The sequence below is a fragment of the Mustela lutreola genome, chromosome 10, assembly GCF_030435805.1.
Source record: "Mustela lutreola isolate mMusLut2 chromosome 10, mMusLut2.pri, whole genome shotgun sequence".
NCBI classification, from domain to species: domain Eukaryota; kingdom Metazoa; phylum Chordata; class Mammalia; order Carnivora; family Mustelidae; genus Mustela; species Mustela lutreola.
In genome coordinates, this window is record NC_081299.1 from 62,926,930 (window position 1) to 62,934,545 (window position 7,616).

At 38.7% G+C, this 7,616-nt stretch overlaps 1 protein-coding gene across 1 annotated transcript in view; it reads right to left on the bottom strand.

The window, feature by feature from the left end:
• The window catches only part of SLC44A5 (solute carrier family 44 member 5), a 403,850-nt gene extending 397,777 nt beyond the window's left edge, over positions 1 to 6,073 (bottom strand). Inside the window, exon 1 of the mRNA XM_059137458.1 lies at positions 6,017 to 6,073. The gene's annotated coding sequence lies outside the window, so the exon portion shown is untranslated. The remainder of the gene's footprint in view (positions 1 to 6,016) is intronic.
• Positions 6,074 to 7,616: the final 1,543 nt, after the last annotated feature.

Here is a 7,616-nt window from a genome sequence, read left to right on the forward strand (position 1 = left end):
CATGATCCCAGGGTCCTGGGATCGGGTTCCCCATCATGCTCCTTGCTCAGCAGGGAGCCTGCTTCTCTGCCTCAGCCTGCTACTCTGTCTGCTTGCCTTGAGCACACTCTCTCTCTTTCTCTCTCTGACAAATAAATAAATAAATATGATCTTTTTTAAAAAACTTCTAAAAAAATAATAAAATAAAATTTTACTGTCAATTACAAAATCTTTTTTTCCTCTCATGATTTGAATACTGAAACACAGGCAAATGATCTACAAAATACACCCCAAAATCCATCCTTTAAGTTCTTAAAATGCACAAATTTTAAATTGCTTCTTATAAAACTGGATTTTGGAAAAAAATGCACTGAATATGGCAATTCTTTTTTTTAATCTTTTTATTTTTATTTTATTTTTTTTAATTCCAGTATAATTAACATATAATATTATATTAGTTTTGTTCCTACAGGAAAATTGCTCAAGCACTTAGGACCAGTCCTGACTGGTGTTCTTTACATGATAGGGTTAGTAAGAGTGCAGCTCTCCGCTAAAGTCCTAATGGCCAAAAGAAGCCACAGAAAAGTAGTTTGGGGGCTACTCATCTTTCACATTAAAGAGAGACAGAGCCAGAGCTTAACAAAACATTGTGGTTTTGATCCTTTCTTTCACAAAATATTCAGACATATGCAAAACAGGAATCAACAATGTGAAATTGTGGTACCTCAACTGAACTAGCGATTTTTAACTGTGACTTTAATGTTCCTTTAATATCACGAACCCTAATGAGAAACAGTGTAAGTTTACTGAAAAACTGTAAGATGCAATGGCAACCAACAGACGGAGGGAGAAAGGAGGGGGCAGAGAGAAAGCAAAGAGAGAAATGTTCTTATTTTGAACCCTAATTGTTAAAAAGTTGTGCCTCGTCTAAACAGAATAATGAGATAGGTAAAGCCAACTGTTTTGGATTCCTTTTTCAGAAATAGCTTCCTAGCTCCCCTCTGGAAGAATAGAAAAATAATGGGGCTAGCCCGGAAATTCTCAACCTCCCTCCGTACTATTGACAATTCAAACCAGGTCATTCTTTGCTGTAGGGACTGTCCTGAGCGTCCTGGGATGTTTACCAGTCTCTCTGGTGTCGACTCACTAGATCCCAATACCACTACTCCAGTCATGACACTACAAGATGGCCTCCAGACACTACAAAAAGTGACTCCAGTGTATTTTTTATTTTTTCTTTAGTTCTTTTGAGCTTTTCACCTGAGAGAATGGACTACTACAGCCAGAAACATGATGTCTAGTAAACCGTTCTCTCCTGGCAACTTTCTCCTATTGTGGCATATTTTATTAAATAGTTTGCCCAGAGGTCCATTTATATGCCTCTTTTAGTGCTATATTTACTATATTTAAAGAAATAAAGATAAAAAGAAACATAACTCAGTGATAGAAAGTCGTTCTACACGAACTCTTCCTTATCTCCCCAGGAAACTGTCAAAAAAGCAACCAAAAAATGTAAAATAGTAAAAGAGAGGTTAAAGACCATCTCAAAAAGCAAAGAGTAACACACAACATGGAACGAAACCTATTATTTCTCCCATCTCAAAAAAATCAAATTCTCTTCTCTAGGGCTCCTCCCACTCCCAGCCGCAGCACCTCTGCTTTGCCCCTTTTGCAACAACACCCTTCAAAAGAGCGAACGAAGCTTCTCTAATCCTCCGCCCATCTCTCGTAACCTGGTCCCTTCAGACCATCACTGCCACCACAGTGAAACCACCCTTGCCAGGGTTTGCAGTCATCTTTACGTTAATAAATCCAGTGGCCATTTCTAAGTCCGCCTCATCTTACTCCACCTATGGACAGCATTTAAGGCAGCTGATTATTCCTCCTCTTTCCCATGCTTTCCCCCTTAGCCCCAGGACCCCACGCTCTCTTGATTTCCCCCTTACTCACTAGTTACTGTTTTTCAATCTCCTTTACCAGTTTCCTCCTCTTCTCTCCTTCCTCTTCATATCGCAGCAAGCCTGGGCTCAGGTTATTTATCTCAGTCTGCACTCATTTCCTGGTGAGTCAGCCAGTCTGTGGCCTTAAATACCACCTATGTTCTGATGACTCCCAAACTGCCTCTCTCCCAGACTCCAGACTCATATATCCAACCTCCTATTTGTCACTTCCACTTGAATATCAAATAAATGTTTCAACCCCAGGTATGTCTAAAAGTGAACCCCCAATCTTTCCCCCTAACTTTGCCCCATCCACAATTTTCTAATAACACTGATGGCAACTCCATCCTATTAGTCACTCAAGCCAAAAACCGTGCAGTCATCCGTGATGCCTATCTTTCTCTCACCCTCCACACACTGTTAGTTCAGAAAACCATATCAGCTTCACCTTCAGAATACATTCAGTTGTCCTTGCATTTCTCATGTCTCGTGCTTTTCCCCTAATGGATGCCACTAGCATCTCTCAACTGAAATACTGCAAACATCTTACTAGTCTCTTCTGGTTTCTCTCCTTGCACCTATAGGACACTCTCAACACAGTAGCCCCAACAATTCTTTCAAGAGGTAAGTCATGGGACAGCTAGGTGGTGCAGTTGGTTGGGCAGCAGATTCTTGGTTTGGGCTCAGGTCAAGGTTTTGGCATCCTGACACTGAGCCCCACAGTGGTGGTAGGCACTCCACTGGACATGGAGACTGCTCAAGATTCTCTCTTCCTCACCCACTCATGCTCACACTCTCTCTCTCTAAAATAAATAAATCTTTAAAAAAAATAAAATGTAAGTCATATCATATCACTTTTCTGCTAAAAACCTGTTAAAAACCTTCAAGGTTAAAGTCAAAGACCTTTATTTCACTTAATTAATAAGCTAATGATTTTTTAAAGTAATCTCCATACCCATTGTGGGGCTTGAACTCATGAACCCAAGATTAAAAGGGCTCCACTGACTGAGCCAACCAGACACCCCCAAGGTAAATTCCTTTAAAGTGTCTAAAGGGCCTAATGGAAGCTGGTCCTCCCTCGTCTTCTTGATCCCCTTTCCTACTTCTATTCTCCTTTCTAAATTCACCCAACCTGCTCTCTGTTTATCTAGAAGGTTATTCCCCTGCCATGAGTAACTATTTAACCTTCTCCAACATTACCTCTCAATTAGGTCTATCCTAAGCATCCTATTACTACCCACAACTGATCTTCTCCATCATCCCGTAACAGCGTTCCAAATCCTCCTCACCGTGCTCTACATTTTTTCACAACATTTTTCAATTTTTAATATCAACAATTTGCTTATTAGTGTTTATTATTCATTACCTATCTTCCCTATGTAGAATGGAAACCTCAAAAAAGCCTCCATTTTCTTCTCTGGTAAGTCCCTCAGAATTGTACCTAGCGCAGAATACGTCTTCAGCTAATATTTGTCAAATGAATGAGTGAAATAAAATGGATGAATATCCCACTCTGAAATAGAAGGGATTGCAGCCTTCTCTTCTTTTTTTTTTTTTTTTCTTTATCCTTTTTCTCACTTTCCTGGTTACACATCAAAGCACTAGCTGGGCTGGGAGGGAGAAGGGATTCTTTGGTAGGAAGGAGTAGACAAATATAACTGGAGACCCTTTTACTGGTAGATTATAGGTTTTAAGAGACTTTTTGTCTTTTCAGTTTCAGCTGTGAAGTCTCAGGCTGTCTGTGGATTTTAGGACTTCTGTGTTCTCTCTTTACCACTCTGATTTTTAGTTCAGTGGGGCTTCTGGTTGGAAGGTACCTTCTAAACTGAGAGAAGCAAAGGAGCTAGGGATGAGGATCAAAAAATATGGGAAAGTGACAGGCTGCTAAAAGAGACTCCAGGAAAACAGGAAAAGAGAACTTTAGGTTTTCAATCCAATTCACTACAGTAGGAAAGACGGCTAAAATTCAAGGACATGCCTGAGATTAGTAAGAAAGATTGTGAACGAGAGTGTTCCTTTTATTCTTAAGAGACTGAAAGTGACAGATAGGGTTCAAGATAACTGTCAAAATAAGTAAATTAATCCCATTGTAGCAGAGTGTTTTTAAAAAAATATATATTCTTCCACACGCATCTCCCCTAATATTTATATACCCCTGAGAGGGCCTCGATCTCCCAAGAGAGAGATGCAAAAATAATAAATTACAAATATATTATTATCTAATGTTATGCAACAAATTACTCCAAAATTTAGTGGCCTAACACAATAGTGACCATTTATTCTCTCTCACAGTTTCTGTGATACAGGAATCCAGAAGCAGCTTAGTGGGCATTTCTGGGTTAGGGTTTCTTGCGAAATTTAGTCAGATGTTGACTGAGGCAATGGACAACTGAAGGTTTAACTGGAATGGAGGGTATATTTGCAAGGTTGATCGCTCATATGGCTGGCAAGCTGGTGCTGGTTCTTAGCAGGAGGGCTCAGCTCCTTCCCACAGTGGGCCTTTCTACAGGGATATTTGAATGTTTTCACAATACATCAGCTAGTTTTCCCTGAAGTAAGCAAGATAGGAAAGCAAAAGATACACAAGAGCAAGGCAGAAGCTACAATGCTTTTATGTACAATGTAGCTTTCTACTATACTTTACTGGTCACACAGGTCAGCCCAGATTCAGTGTAAGAGGGAAGAATGTAAGGGTGTGAATACCAGTAGACAAAGGACATAGAGGACATCTTGAAGGCTGGCTACCACAACAGTAAAATCATTTGTCACATGAACAGCAAAATAACCTCAATTCAGAGGTGCCTGGGTGGCTCAGTGGGTTAAGCCTCTGCCTTCAGCTCAGGTCATGATCTCAGGGTCCTGGGATCGAGCCCCACATCGGGCTCTCTGCTCAGCAAGAAGCCTGCTTTCCCCTCTCTCTGCCTACCTCTCTGCCTACTTGTGATTTCCCTCTCTGTCAAATAAATCAATAAAATTTTTAAAAAATAAAAAAATCTCAATTCATCTTAGAGTTAACGTGGATGCATCTTTTCCTGCTTATACCACTTCAAAAAGTGTGATCATTTACTCACCTTGTTTTGCCTTTCCATCTCTAGTGACAGAGAGGCAAAATATAATGTAATATATATATAATACATAATATAACATAAAACCATTATACAATATCATCTTACATCTGTGAGCATTTTTTTTGTTAACAATGTATTTTTAATTTTAAATGCAATAAAGTTGTGACACTTCTGAGGAAAGTATAAGAAGATATATCATCCTCTTGATTCAGAAGGGAAAAAACATGATCTACCTTTCTACATTAGGTTTGATAAACCTTGAGGGAAATGAACAGATATTAAAATACTGGATGTAAAAAAAAAAAAATACTGGATATAGACAATGTAAAAAGAGTCACTGGACTTGGTTATGTCTCTATCCACAGTATACAATTTACTCCTAGACCTCAGGAATGCACCTACTGTCTTTGTATCTCAATTTCCTCATATGTAAAATGCAAATAATATTCATTCACATATGTAAAGGGTGAAGCATGAATATAAGTTGGGAACTGAGCTCTATCATACATATGTAAATATATATGTAACATATAAAGATAGAGATATAAATAGAGCTAGATATAGATCTGTCTTACACAGAATATGTTTTTACATAGAGTAAACTTGGAGCGCCTGGGTGGCTCAGTTGGCTAAGCATCTGATTTTGGCTCAGGTCATGATCTTAGGGTCCTGGGATCCAGCCCTCAGTGGGGAGTCTACTTTTCCCTCTCCAGATGCCCTTCCCCCATTCATGCTCACTCTCTTGCTGTCTTTCTCCCCAAATAAATACATGAAAAATCCTTTTAAAAAAAAGAGAATAAACTTAACCAAATTTGAAATAGATATTTCTGGACTTTAAATTATATACATGTATATATGTACATATAATATATAATATGCATGCATGTATATATACATGTGCACATAAACACACACATATATACAATCAAGACATAAATCTTGGCTTATACAGAATATATATTTATAAATAATAATCTTGATCAAATTCCTTACAGACCTACACTATTCATATGTGGCAGCATCACTCACCTCTTTATCATTCTTCTAATAACTCTGTGGACACTGAGCATTTCTTCTAACTCAAACATAGTGTGATTCTCAATAGTATGAAAAAGAGCTGATGTCACAAACACATTATGTTGCAGTATCACTAAGGGCCAGATCCATTCTTAGTTACATAATCCCTGAGGTCCTACCAGCCTTGCTAGGCTCAAAAGAGAGACTTAGAGTTCAAAGAAAGAGACAGAGGGGACTAAACAAAGCCTTGACCCAACAAAAACTCTTAGTATATTCTCAGTATTAATCTTTGGCAAAGCAGTAGACAGTTTGGAGTTGGAAAAAGGCAATGGAGAGCTTTAAAATGTTTATCATTTATATCTTCCCTAAACACCATAGTACTTTCTAATTACAAATGCTTAGGGAGTAGAAAATCATCCAAAACACCCCATACTTTCCTACGCCCTGCCAATATCTCCACAATAAGATCAGAGACCCAAGGGTAAACTTTCCCTGCTAACTAGCTGTCAAGCAGCTCCCTCCAACAAATGACAGTTTTTATCATTCTTTCATGCTGCTTTCATCTGTGAGATCTGTAATCCATGAGAACAACCTAATAATGATTAAGTAAAATCAAAGTGATCTTTTAAAAGCCTGCATGCTTTGTTATAAATGCTTCACAAGTAAAAGATCAGTCAAAAGCATAAAGGTACCCTGATTTGAACTTCCTTTGTGTTTGAATTAGACTGTTTCTTTTGGAACACTCTCACATCAAGCTTCCGCTTCTCTTGGCAAAAATCATAAATTGGCTGATGTTGTTGTAGAGGTTTTCCTATGTCCCCTTTCCCACCATCACTCTTCTTTCATGGACTCCTTTCCGTTACCTAGGAGTCCCTCCTGCTGCCTTCCGCATTCCTCCTACCCACACTCATGTTCCAGACTCTTTACAATTCTCCCTTCTAACATTACAGTATGCTTGTCCAAAGATTAGGCTTCTTTGTAAGTCTTGCTAGGTGGCTAACTAACCCAACAATCATTACCACAATTTTGAATTAGTACTTGTTTTCTTTACAATTGTTTTTCAAGCAGAAATTTTTAGAAATTCTATCAACATCTCTGCCCAAAATATTGTAGGTATTTTGGTAAGCAGTAGGAGAGGACACTTGACTATAACTAGGCCTTTTAGAAAAGTGAAGTCCATTGGGTTGCTTTACTTGGCCTAAGGAGTTGATATATGTGTAGGGGTTCTGGACAGACCCCCAATAAACCCCGCCCCCAACACACACACACACACAATGTGCCACTTTGCCATATGGATTGATTTGAGATGAAGGCACCTGAAAGCTCAAGAAAAACTATGTCCTTCCCTTAGCCACACAGAAGAACCAAATTGGAGGTCTTTCCCAGAATAAGGGTTATTAATAGAGATCAATTTTATCTGAATAATCTATCTGTATGGTAGGGCAAACATCTAATTATAAACATCTGCTCTCCTTATTGCTTTGTGAAATGCATTCCTTTCCTCTGGAATTCCAGACCCCTAACTCCTTCTCCTAAGTTCAGAGTGACATATATACCTCATTTTGCCTGTCTTTGGAATTTCCATATCTATGTGAAATCTCCGTATGTATAC